Source organism: Eucalyptus grandis, chromosome 8 (assembly GCF_016545825.1).
Source record: "Eucalyptus grandis isolate ANBG69807.140 chromosome 8, ASM1654582v1, whole genome shotgun sequence".
NCBI lineage: Eukaryota > Viridiplantae > Streptophyta > Magnoliopsida > Myrtales > Myrtaceae > Eucalyptus > Eucalyptus grandis.
The window spans coordinates 4519766-4533538 of NC_052619.1; the positions used below are offsets into that span (position 1 = coordinate 4519766).

Genomic DNA, 13773 nt, shown 5'->3' on the forward strand with positions numbered 1-13773 from the left:
TCAATTGATACAAATGTAATAATTTTATGATTTTTTTGATAATTTTTTCGATGAAAAAACCTAATTAACCATGGAGAGAATAGAGGGTGAATTGTTTATTTCTTTATATCATGTAAGGTCACGCCAGGGTGTACTCCCGTAAGCTTTAATCTTGCCCACCCCCATCTCTCCGGAACTGCTTCCTCCTAAAAACGTGCATTTCCTTGAGAGTGATTGTTCTTAATCGTTACGGTGGGCGGTTTATTTGGCCAACCCATTATTTATGTTTTTCTCATTTGCATGCATCCACGGAGATCATCGAGGTCCCATCGCGGTCACTCGTTGGCCGGGCGGGCGAGCAGTGACTTTTGAAGAGATGGTCATGTGAGAAAGAAGGACTAGGAAAAGAAGGAAGATGAGAGGCGCCTTGGGAAGCATCAATCTTTATCTAATCAATGCGTGGTTGTATGTCGTACTCTTTGAATATATGATTATATATTGATCACATGGTGTTAGAGATTGTTGACACCTAAATTTTAGCTCAATATATAATCATTTATTTGCATTAAAATTTTAGGGATTGATCCAAACCCTAAGTAAAATTGGCATTGCATAATTTTACATCGCATTTATTCATGTCCACATCCAATAATTTTCATCTGAGTTAACATTATCATGCTCAGCAAGGGGAATACCTTCTGTCGATGTTATAGCAAAAATCCTTAAAATATATTCAGCCTAATGAGGGACCATGAACCTCGCCCATCATATGAGGAAGGGAACAGATAAATTGTACACGTGAGGATAGGAAATTCGGAAGGAAATCAATTGGACACTTGGGGTCGCAATTTTCACCGGGAGGAAACCAACCAATCACAGAAATCTTCTTACCAATATATTTCGCCCAGCTAATGGAGGAATTCGTGGGATGAATTATGAGCTCACTGCTGAAGGCAAGAGAAAGTGCGGCAATTCAGAAACAAGACAGACAAAATGGAGGAAATCAAAGCATTTGTGGAAAATGTGGGTCGCCGGAATTTACAAAAGGAAATTAATGAGCTGGCCATGAAATTGTGAGAGGAAATTGATGGGATTGGACGGGAAATTAAGGGAAAGAATCAAGCCAGCCGTGGAATTGTGAATGGAGATGAGTGAATTTGGACACGTTCGCACAAGAAGTAAAAGCTAATAAGGAACCAAAAGATTTGACGCGCTAATTTGAAAGTGAATTAACGAGATTCACAGTTAATTCTTGGTGACAAATCAAAGTCAAAATTCAGCAATTCTCTTGAAAATCGTCAACCAGCTCCATGGATCCTAACTTTCTAATGATACATGGTAGAGTTTTTGCTAGGGACTAAAACTTATTACGAAAATGCAATTGAGTCCTAAAACTTGCAAAAAGTGCAATTAAGTTCTAAAACTTGTCAAATTAGTTTAATTGAATCCTAAAATTAACACCGTCAAACTTACTAATCGAAAATACTGACGTGGCGCGGATGTGGCATTTTAAATTATGTTTTATTTTCCACGTGGCTTCTTAAAATTATTTTTATTCATTTTTTTAAAATTAGATTTAAAAACTAAAATTTATTTTTTAAAAACTATTAAAAAAAGAGAGAAAATGGCAGCTCCTCTGTTGCCGGCTGCCTTTGCCGTTGCCCATCACTAGGCGGAGGTCGCTGGCCATCGCCCGACCAGGGCGAGGCCTTGCTAGCCCCAAGCAAGGGCCGACGACCCTCGCTAGGCACAGGTGAGGGCGCCTAGATCTGGGCACGTCGGCTATAATGACCCGGGCCCTATTGTGTAATATTGTCTGCTTTGGACACTAAGTCCTCATGGCTTTAAAATGCATCGTCTGGGGTAAAGGCCTCGGCCCATGGCCACCTTCCCCCACCCAATATTGTCCGCTTTGGAGACATGCATGCGGCAACCTCCTCCTCACTGGTTTGTTTTCAGCGCAGCGGAAGTGTACGTGAAATGCGTTACATAGATTAGAGAGACCTAAGCCTTATAAACTAGCTCTAGGACTCCCTCCTAAGTGATGTGTGATAGGAGACGCGTCCTCGCGCTTGGGCCGTCACACTCTCTCTCCCCCTTGGGAGCACAGCGTCCTTGGCCCCACATGCGATCGTGGGATAGGAGATGTGCCCTTGCGCTTGGGCCGTCACACTCTTCCCCCCCCCTTGGGAGCACAGCGTCCTTGCTGTGGCCCCACATGTGGTCGCGAGTTGACTCTGATACCATTTGTAACGACCCAGGCCTCACTATATAATATTGTCAACTTTGGACACTGAGTTCTTATGGCTTTAAAACGCGTCATCTGGGGTAAAGGCCTCGGCCCACGGCCACCTTCCCCCAACCCAATATTGTTCACTTTGGAGGCATGCACGCAGCAACCTCCTCCTCATGGGTTTGTTTTCAGTGCAGCGAAAGCGTACATGAAACCCGTCACACAGATTAGAGGGACCTAAACATTATAAACTAGCCCCAGGACTCCCCCTTAAGTGATGTGGGATTGGAGACGCACCCCCGCGCTTGGGCCGTCACACCGGACCCCTATGAGGGCCGGCGTGCCCAGATTTGGGCGCCCTTGCCTTGGTCGGGTGATGGCCGACGACCTCTGCCCAAGGTCGGCGACCGTTGCCGGCCCCTCCAGCAATGGGCGATGATGGCGGAGGAGGTGCCATTTTGTTTGTTTTTTTTAAAGTTTTTTAAAATAAAATTTTGATTTTCTTTTTTAATTTTTAAATCTAATTTTGAATTAAAAATAATTAAAAAAGCCATGTGAAAAATGAAAATTTATTTAAAATGCCACGTCCGCACCATGTCAGCATTTTCTATTAATAAGTTTGACGGTGTTAACTTTAGGACTTAATTAAACTAATTTGATAAGTTTTAGGATTTGATTGCACTTTTTGCAAGTTTTAAGACTCAATTGCATTTTTGTAACAAGTTTTAGGACTTCTATTGCAAACAATGTCGATTAGCACAAAATTTTGCCTCGTTTTCCTTGCGAATGCCGTTGTTTTGGATTGTACCGATATATGAAACTACTTAAACAACGTTGTTTTGTGCTTTTTATGCTGATTCAAATCTCCGGCAAGTCATGTTAGCTATTGTTAAAAGGCTACATTAGATTTCCGGCCAAACATATCAAAATTGCCACTAAAAAGATCATTTTTCAAAAAAATTGGCATTTAAGTGATTCAACGAAAACTTTTGGCACTAAAGTGAGTGCCGTACACAACTTATGACACTTCTAGTGTCATTCTTTCCAAATAGTTTCGAAAGGCTATGCTAAGGGTAATGTTTACCGTCCGGCTTAGATTGACTTCCACTGACAGAGATCTTGCTCCCCACCATCTTTTCGATATTGCTTCCTCCTGAAAACGTGCTTTTAGTTAGTTAGTTTTAGATATTATTATCTTCAAAGTTCGAATTAGAAAAGAATATCATTTGCAAAATGTGGAATCGATTCCTTTTGTATCCCCTACAATCGCCGCACTCAAAACTGATTGTTCTTAATCGTCACGTTGGCAGTTTATCTAGTCAACCCACCTTTTGTGGTTTCTCGTTTTGCATGCATGCATAGAGATAGAGCTCACTGTTGCTCAACAAGTGGGCATCGGCAACTCTTGAAGAGACGATCGTGTCAAATGAAAGGACTAGGAAAAGAAGGAAGACGAAAGAGGCCTTGGGAAGCATCGCGCGTTGTCTTTACTGTTGTGCGGTTGTACAATTTATACAGATATAGAAGGCATGAGTGGTATATATAGCAATGTTGACCACATGGAGTTGAAGATGAGCCATGTATTGGGTCCATACGTTTCCCCGCCAACCCACTTTGAAAGCAGTGCATTGTACATATAAAGTCCCTCGTTTCATTATGTGAGATTATGACTTGACCAGCCTCTCTTCCACCAGTTTTGCGAAGCTCGTGTTTTGTTGGCATGAGCTGTCGCCCACTTCATATACGCAGCGAACTAAGCTCGTGTCTTGCTGATGACAATTAGTTATCCATTTTTAGCGAAAAAATACCAAAAAAATCCTAAACTTAATGTATTGATACAAATTCAGTTTTAAAATTTTCAATTGTATTAATTTAGCTTTAAACCTTTCGTATAGGTCTCAGTTGAGTCGATTTGTCCAATTTAGACCGAAAAACTACTAACTTGAATGCCGACCATCTTTTGTGGTACGGTCAATGCTGAAGTAGTCATTATTTTTATAATTTTTCATTGATTTTATATTTTCCTTTTCCTTTTTTCTTCTTTTTTTTTTTTTTTTTTTACTATTAAGGGTTGGTAGGGGGCCATCAGCCATCGGATGAGGCTCGGTGGCCCTTGTCAGCCATGGGCAAGAACTATGGTACTAGCTATATCATGTAGGACGGTTGGTGTCTCCACGAGAAATTTCCATTTTAAATTGGTCGAATGAATTTAATTGATACTAATATAAAAAGGTTTTAAGATTAAATTGATCCAATTGAAATGTTTATTACTAAATTAGTACCAAGTTTTAACACTTTGTTGGTACTTTTCCCTCATACTTAAGGGATTAAATAGAATTAGCTTAATCAATTTAAATTCTGTCTTCTAGTTTAACCTCAACCCATGATTGGACCTGACAAGAATATGTATATTTGGAACCCATTGTGCTCTCGATAAAACATCAAAGTTACGATGAAATAAAATATCAAAATATTTTATCCCAAAAAGGTTTTTGGATATACTGATAACCCTTTCCAGGAGACTAATGAGCGAATACTTTTGTACTACAATCGGTACCATTGATTAGTGGATTTTTCAAGATTTTTACTTTAGTGTCCTCGGACTTTAATAAGTCACGCTAAATTAAAATTCAGTTCAAGATCTTGCGGTTTCTCTGAAAAATTTTGTAGATACTTTTGGAACATGCTGTTTTTGTTAGCTCAAGCCAAATAAATATATACAAAATGTAGCGAATATCATAGTTTCACTCAAATAGATAATATTAGGCAAGCGGTGATTGGCTTGTATGGTGGATAATGCAGCACTTGGGAGCGAGAAATATATACATTGAGGCTCCCGGTAGCTGATTGATTTTCATTGGAAGTTATTCAGAAAGTCATGGTAAAATATGCCTTTTTAACTACTAGGTTGTGCTTTTTATTAGGAGTACTTTTCGGAGATGTGGCGATAAGGCATAGCGATATCCATTCAATAAACAAACCAAACTAAAATCTTTTGCCATTGACAGTGTATTCAAGGAATTCATTTGAGCTCCATCAACAGAAGTATGTGGAAAACCCTACTTAACCATGGATAGGATCGAAAGTGAATTACATTTGCTTTGTCTCCATAAAACACCAACGGAAATTAGGAGCAATCGAATAGAAAATTTAATAGTCGTGGATCATTTGAAAGCTCACGGTGGAGTATATCCTGAAGGGGCATGCTGGGATGTACTTCCATCAACACGAATCTTGCTCACCGCCATCACCGGGGATCTGCTTCCCCCTGAAAACGTGCGTCTATTTAGTCTCCAACTCAGACATTATCGTCTTCAAACTTTGATATATAAAAGAACATAACTTTCAAAATCAGTGAAACCGATCTCTTTTGTACCCCGAAAGCAGACAGATCTTAATCATCATGTCGGCTGTTTATCTGTCCAGCCCGTGAATTGCATTTTCTCATTCACGCATGCATCTATAGAGGTTGAAGTGCTTACCGTTGCTCACCGGACGGGCAGCGGCAGCAACCTTTGAAGAGATGATCACGTGAGATGAAAGGGCTAGGAAAAGAAGGAAGACGAGATAGGCCTTGTGAAGCATCATTCTCTATCTTGGAATGTATGATTCTACGATTACCGTGTGTACATACATAAAATCAGTGAGAGTGCTATATATATAACAATGTCAACCCAGTGGAGTTGTAACAATGTCAACCCAGTGGAGTTGACGATCAGCCGTGCATTGTGGTTCAGACGTCACCCCCGCCGACCTGACTTTGAAAACATGGATGGGCATCATTTCGAAAGATAGTGCATTGGTCATATAAAGTCTCTCTCTCTCTACCAACCTGACTTTGAAAACATGGATGGGCATCATTTCGAAAGATAGTGCATTGTTCATATAAAGTCTCTCTCTGTCTCTCTCTCTGTCTCTCTCTCTCTGTCTCTATGTGACTAAAGGGTGCATTACATCGTGACAGACACGGTAGGTTGATTGTGAGTGACAATCCCATGTATTTGATGTATGTTAGCCAAATTCATGCTAAACGTCAAATCATTTTGATCTCGCTTAAGGCCCACACTATTTAATGATTAAAAAAAGGGCCTAACATACTCTGAGAGCATATAAATTTTTGGAGATCGAGTGCTCTTACCAATTCGATGTTATTGGTGTGAGCTGACTTGGTCTTGCAAGAACAAATTCAGAAAAGAAAATGAAAAGTTGGAAGTCAAGGTAGCCGGTAAATAAATCAACTTAATTTTATTGTGGCTTAGATAGAAAAAATCAACTTAATTATAGGTTAACCTTCATATATTAAGATTAATTTACGGAGGTCCTATATTTAAGCTTGCTCCCTCATACATTTAAAGAAAAGGTGATTATGGCATTGGTGTCCTAGCATTTTTTATTTGTGCGATGTCGTCCATGCATTTTTTTTTTTTCCAATTGAGCCCTTGGACATGTTCAATTGCTGTTCTTCGGCCAGATATTTGGATTGAAGTGTTGATGTGGAGTCAAATGACCATTAAGTGCTTAAGCGGCAACAACATATTGTCAATATGACTTTTACAAATTTAGAAAGTCAAAAGAAACAGGAAGTTAACTTTTGGAAAAATTACCAAAAAATTCTTAAACTTATTACACTTTTATCAATTGAGTCATAATTTTTTTTTTTTTTTAATTTTGCCAATTGAGTTCTAAATCTTTTTACGTTTTGGTAATTGAGTTCATCTAACTAATTTTGATTAGAAATCATTTACATGAATACCGATTATTCTACGTGACATGGCCAAGTACTAACGTAGAAATTTTTTTGAATTTTTTGGATTTTTATTTTATTTTCTCTTTTTCTTATATATATACACCCAGCTTGGTGGCCAAGGGCAAGGCCACCTTGCCTAGCTTTGGGTGAGGCTAGCCTTGCTCGTGGCTATGATGACCTCGCCTGTGGCTGGTGAGGGCTCGATGACCCTTACCGACCACAATAAAAATAAGTAAAGAGGGAAAAGAGAAAATATAAAATATAAAAAAAGAGTAATAAAAATGTTAATGTTAGCATCGACCGTACCATGTATAACAATCAATGTCCATATCAGTGATTTTTAGCTAAATTGACTGGATAGACTCAACTGGAAAAATATGAAAAGATTTAGGACTCAATTAGTAAAATTAAAAAGTTTATAATTAGATTAATAAAAGTGTAATAGGTTTATGATTTTTGCTAATTCTTCTGAACAGAAAAAAAAATTGAAAAAAAATAAAAAAAAATGCAACAATCGATGATGGCGGACATGACGAGGAGGATGGCAGAAACGGCGCGCGGGGCCATGGAATTCAGCCACCCGCCTACGATGACGGAGATAAGCTACATGTCAATTCGAACCTGCCTGAGTACATCTGCCCAATCCTCTCTGAGTCCGAATGTCTTATCTAAAACGATAACTCTTATGTAATGCAAATCTGGATGTCACCTCAGCCTTTCCGTCCAAGTATATAATGGAAGGACGAGCATGAACAAACAAATACGAAGTTCAATGACTCAGTTGCATAAAAGAAGTCTCAAGGACTACACCGCACAAATTTAAAAAGTTGAAAAACCATCCATGCCATTATCTCACCCCCCAAAAAAAAATCCCATTGAATGTGGCAATTTCCTAATATGGATAAGGATTAACTCTGGCGACACTGAGAGGTTCATTTGGGGCTTGTTTGTTGAAAAGGGAATTCGTGCGCCGATTGGTTGGGCATCTATGCATTTCGAAATCACTAACAAGCTTCTCATAGGCTTACTCTTACATCAGATTTAGTTTTCTTGTTCAAGGGAGGTCAAGTTGGAGTTGTTTATCCTAGACATTGTGCTTCTTAAGTGATGCAATGAATTGAACAAATTGAAACCATTGAGCGTGGTAACTCAGTGATAAAGGATTCATATTGTTTTTATGAGATCATAAATTAGAATTAAGTCATGAGCGAATCTCTAACCAGCTTGTGTCTTGAGCATTTATTTAAACTTCTCTTCTAAGACATCAGTAGGACGGTGGTAATGGGTTCATACACCTATACTAGGAGTTTGTGAGTTTGTTAATACTTTTTCATTACCTTATCTACTTTCAAGAGAATTACAAGAGGTCACGCTAAATTAGATCAAATTTGAGATGTCCCACTTTCTTTGGAAAACTTCTAAGTAGTTTCAAAATATATTATTCTTATCAGTGCAAGCCCAATAAGAATATACAAATTGTTGTGAATATTGCGTTTTTATACATATATAGATAAATTTTGGCAGGTGGTGATCAGGAACATGAAATAAAGATATTGAGATTCGGCAAAAAAGGCATAGGTATATCAATTCGATAAACAATCTTTTTACATTCTTTCATTTGCAAGGTATTAAAAAAAAAAATCAAAGGAGCTCCATGAACAAAGTACGTGGAAAACCCTAATTAACCATGGAGAGTACAGAAAGGGGATTATTCATTTCTTAGTAACACCAACATTCTTTAGGAGCAATCGAACAGAAAAACTTATAACTGAGAATCAACTGTGTGGCGGTCGGCATGGCAGATGTATTGGAGCAGGCCGAGGATGACTTCCACAAACAGAAATCTTGCTTACCGCCATCTTTCCGATATTGCTTCCTTCTGAAAACGAGCAGTTAGTTGGTTAGTCTCCAATTGAGACATTACTATCTTCAAACTTCGAACTAAAAAAGAACATCATTTGCAAAATGCGAAATTGATTTGTTTTCTATCCCCATTAATCGCTTCTCTCAAAGCCGATTGTTCTTAATCGTTATCCAATCAACCCATGTTTTGTGTGCATGTATAATGACAGTACTCACCGTTGCTCATCGGGCGGGCGTTGACGCCTCTTGAAGAGATAATCGTACTAGGTGAAAGGACTAGGAAAAGAATGAAGACGAGAGAGGCCTTGGGAAGCATCGTTCTTTCACCAACTGACGTGTGGTCGTACGATGTACTTTTTGAATTTACGATTATACATAGAAGGCACGAGAGTGCTATATATAACAATGTCGACCACATGGAGTCAAAGTCATGCCGTGTATTGGGGTTCAAAAGTCTTGTCTCTGCCCTGACTTCTAAGTTATGCCGTCTATTGTGGTTCAAAAGTCTTGCCACTGAGCTCACAAAGGATCCATTCGTTTCGCGAAAAACAACTTCTGAAAAAATATTTTCCGAAATTTTCGGTGTTTGGATGGCGGAAAATAGATGGTCAAAGAAAATGTTTTCCAGTCAATGGAAAATTTCCTCCTAAGATTGTGGAAAATGTTTTCCTCTATTTTCCATAACTTCTTCCACCTTATTTCTTTTCACCAACACATTTATGCTTTTTTTTTTTTTAAATTGAGTTTTAAATTTTTCTTTTCTTTTTTTCCATTTCATCTTCTTCCTTGGTGGCTAGAGACCGGCTGCGAGCCAGCTCGAGCCTCGCCCCAAGCCGACGAGGCTCCGCCTAGCCCGATCTGGCGAAGCCGAGCTTGCTCGAGCTCGAGCCTCGCCAGATCCGGTGAGTTGGCCGGGGCTCGAGCTCCCGATCTAGGCGAGCCCGAGTTCCGCCGCCAGATCCGGCGAGCTCGCGGCTTGCCAGAGCTTGAAGAAACTCTAGCGAGCTCGGGCGAGATCAGCCGAGCCTCGAGCTCGCTGGATCTAGCGACTGGGTCTTGGTCGGCCGCCAAGCAGCTAGCCATCGTCAGGCATGCAGCGGCGGAGGAAGGAGGAGGAAGAAGGAGGAGGAAGGAGGCGGTGGCGGAGGAAGGAGCCGGGAGGAAGGAGGATGAAGGAGGAAGGAAAAGAAAAAGGAAAAAGAAAAAGAAAAAGAAAGGAATGATAAAAATTTTGATTTTTTTAAAAATACAAATAATTAAAAATTCATTTTTAAAAATATAAAAAATAAAACTAATTTGTTGGTCAATTAAAAATATTAAAATTCAATTTTTGATAATTTTTCTTAAACAATTAAATTAGCTAACAAACGATGGAAGATATTTTCCACTTGAAGTTTAGATTTCGGCCGAACCCGGAAAATATAATCATTTTTTCGGAAAATGACTTTTAGGAAAATGTTTTTCGGAAACATGATATTTTTTGCGAAACGAACGGATCCAAAGTCTCTCCTCATTTTACCATGGGAGTCTTTGACGTGCCTCTCTTTGGACCAAAATGTCCATTCCACATGAAGGACCAGTAAATTGGTTGCGACTTGCGAGCAAGAATTGCGGGTATCGGGTGCATGGGAGTCCACGTCATCCCTATTATCAGATCATTTAGATCCCACAAAAAGCCAACATTATTTGATGGTTGAGATGGAATGAGTTCACGTACTTCGAGCACGTACAGGAGCTATTCTATTGGGTCGTCCGAGGCTAGTGTTAAACCTGTTTCTCACTTCAACTACTCCGAGTTGTTTTCGGTGTGAGATGACCCGGTCATGCAAGAGCAATTTTAGAAAAGGAAATGAAAAGAAAGGACGAGAGGAAGTCAAGGTCGATGGTGAATATATCAGCTTGATTATATTGTGGCATAAAAAAAAATCAACTTAATTTTAGACTATTTATTTTGTAAAAAATAAATTATTTGAAAATTATTTTCTTAAAAAAGATTGCTTATATCATTTTTAAATTTAAAAGAACGAAAATATTTGGACATAAATTGTCATCGACAATGAAAACATTTCGTATAACTAATTATTTGAAATTATATTAGCGATTATTCTCAGGAAAATATTTTTTAAATTAATCATTTTCCATTAAACAAACACACCCTTAGGATAAAATTAATATGTTAAGATTAATCTATGAAAGTCATATACTAAAGCTCACTTCCTCAAGAAAACGTGGTTATGGCATTGGTATTCCTGAGCTTTTTCGATTTGTAAATGATCGTTTCTAAACCTTTTTTTAACAACTGGGTCAAAATATGTTCGGTTGTTGTAATGTTTGTCCTTTCGTCATGTTTAGACGGATTAAATAGTCGTTACCTACGTATATGGCAGCCGCACATTACCAACGTGGTGTATGAAGAATTGGACAAGATGCACTTAATTGTTATTTTAATGGTTTATAGACAGACATTAGTTAGAATAAATACAATAAAATAATTTTCATGTGCTGCGGCCATTATAAACGGAAAGATAAAATCCTTATATAAAGGAAGATAAAAAAAAGTTTATCAATTTTGGAAATTCTTGCTTTTCTTGCCAATAATATAAAAATTACTTAACTAGTCCTGATATGATTTAGAGTAATTTTTAGAATTGCTTTCTTTTTAAGAGCTATTTTCTGCATTACGCCCCTGGTAGATAGGCATTCCATTGCAAATGCCGATCTTGGTTAGAAAATAAAGGGATATTGGATAAGTACACATGAAAATATAATTAAATTCTAAAACTTTCAAAAATTATAATCAAATTCTAAAACTTGTTAGCAATTTCCATTTGTTAAGTTGGATGGAGTTAATATAAGGATTTGATTGCAAACCTAATTCAACACCTTCACCTCCTCCGGAAGCCTGACCGTCTTGAACATTTTGAACATCTTACTTTTATACTCGGCTTCTGCCTTGGAGATCTTGTACGTAATCTCGCCTTCCCCGGCTAATTTGCATGAAAACCGCCTTGAAAGTCAGCCATTGTGACCCATTTGCTTCCTTGTAAGCAATCGAAGTTTGCTGCCCGACCATTCTGCTTCCATTAGGATTTATAGTCCACGCGACCCATCCGTGATTCTTGCAGTTGGAGCCAAAATAACAATGTCGTTGGAATTTCAGCAGAGTTGTAGTTCCAATGTGCGTAGAGCTTAAATGCAGGAGGTCGCTACAATGCTCGTACTGTTGGTTTCTGCTGAATTTCTGTGACTGAACATTGGAGCGATTGCATCATTCCAAAATTTGGTAATAGAATAAGAAAACTTTGTTTTAAGAGCGGGGATTAGCAATGGCATTAAACTGCTTCGAGCAACGAGAAACCAGATACAGCGTGAGGAATACGAACAAGCAAGGTATAGCGCAAATTAACAATACAGGTTGATGAACAAACTATATGGCCATGACTACATAGTGAACACCAGATCCTTATGCTCCAAGAGGAGAGAAAGGTTGGCTTTCCTCTTTTAAGGTGTGATTAATCGATCGCAGACTTCTACCCACTTCCTACATGTTCCACCCAACCATCAACACCCTTTGGTTAATGAATCTTCATTCATTTACCAGGAAAATTCTAAATAAGGGTTTGAAGTATCTTACTTTCTCAAAAGAGGTTCAAAATAGATTTTGTGTCAAATAAGAAAATGAAGTGACCATAATAGTTTAAAAAAAGATCTAATCTCGTCGGCTGACCAAATCTTCTAATCAGTAAAGAGCATTTTCATCCAAAGACAATCATTTTTCTTTCTTTTCTTTCCTATTTATTGCCTTGAAGATTAGATAAGGACTAAGCATTATGTTTCATAAACAAAGTCTGGCCAAAATGCAACATAAAGAAATTGTCACTGACAAATTCAATATGCGTCTTCATGCTCCATACTACATTTCTCAAATGCAAATACTCAGTGTATTTTACTCGTGTACCATTTATTCTTCTTCCCTTTTATTTTCTTATCCACTTCTACATTTTTTTCACCGCCAAGTCTTCCCTTTGCTTCTCCTCTTTTTTTATTGTGTCCAGCAAGGGTTGACAGTGCTCATCGGTCACTGTGGCAAGGGTCATGGCCCTCACCCAAATTTGGGAAGGCCATTATGACATCTCAAATTTTTAGTCTCGTTTTCCACTGAATAAATCGGGCATTTCATTGATGCGCCTATAGGGCTATTCTCAAAGCTGATCAATATAACTAGACTATTCAGGGAAGCTATTAAGGAATTTTAAGGCAATAGACTTGAGAATTCGACCAAGAATCGGCTTCTTAACTATGCTCATCCTTAAAGGCCATTACGGCACAATTAAAATCGATTTGAGATTAGAGATACGTCTATTCGACTGAGATGTGTGGCTAATCGTGGGTGACACAACTAAATTGGAAAATTCTCTTCGACCGGTCCTAGATTGATTCTTTAGTCGTTTTGGTACCCTGTGTTTGTATTTGAATCCTTGAGATTTTCACGACAATTGAGAGTCACCAATGTGTTGAGTGGGTTCATTATGGCTCAAAGAAAATCGAGCACGGGTTATTTGCAATAAAAATCTCTGAAAACTACCCGATAGCCTAGGTCACGCTAAAAAAGCGCCGAATAGAAATTAACCGCGAATTTGAGTCCGATTTCAGAAGTTGAAGATTTTGTCATGTCACAATAAATTCTGAGAACGTCAACTCAATCTTAGAAGAATTTTCTGCAACCCGAGACTTTTTGGGAAAAAGTCAACATAGGACTGTTTTTGTTAGAAAAATGGTGGGATCGTTTTTTATTGCAAAATTGAGATGCAAGATGGATTTATGGGTGAGGAAAAAAATGCCAAGTTGACCAATGTGGGGTTGATTGAATTTATTAAAGCTAATCGGTGTTGATTCAAGAATGAAACTAAGTCCAATTGATGAGGAAACGTTGCAAATTCGTAACTTCCCC

At 38.4% G+C, this 13773-nt stretch overlaps 1 long non-coding RNA gene across 1 annotated transcript; it reads right to left on the bottom strand.

Moving 5' to 3' along the window:
• Nucleotides 1–5184: 5184 nt before the first annotated feature.
• On the bottom strand, nt 5185–5827 carry LOC104456336. The gene is made up of 2 exons (XR_727320.3): nt 5695–5827; nt 5185–5480 (listed from the first exon to the last, which is right to left on the bottom strand). It is a non-coding gene; the product is annotated as an uncharacterized LOC104456336 (long non-coding RNA).
• Nucleotides 5828–13773: the final 7946 nt, after the last annotated feature.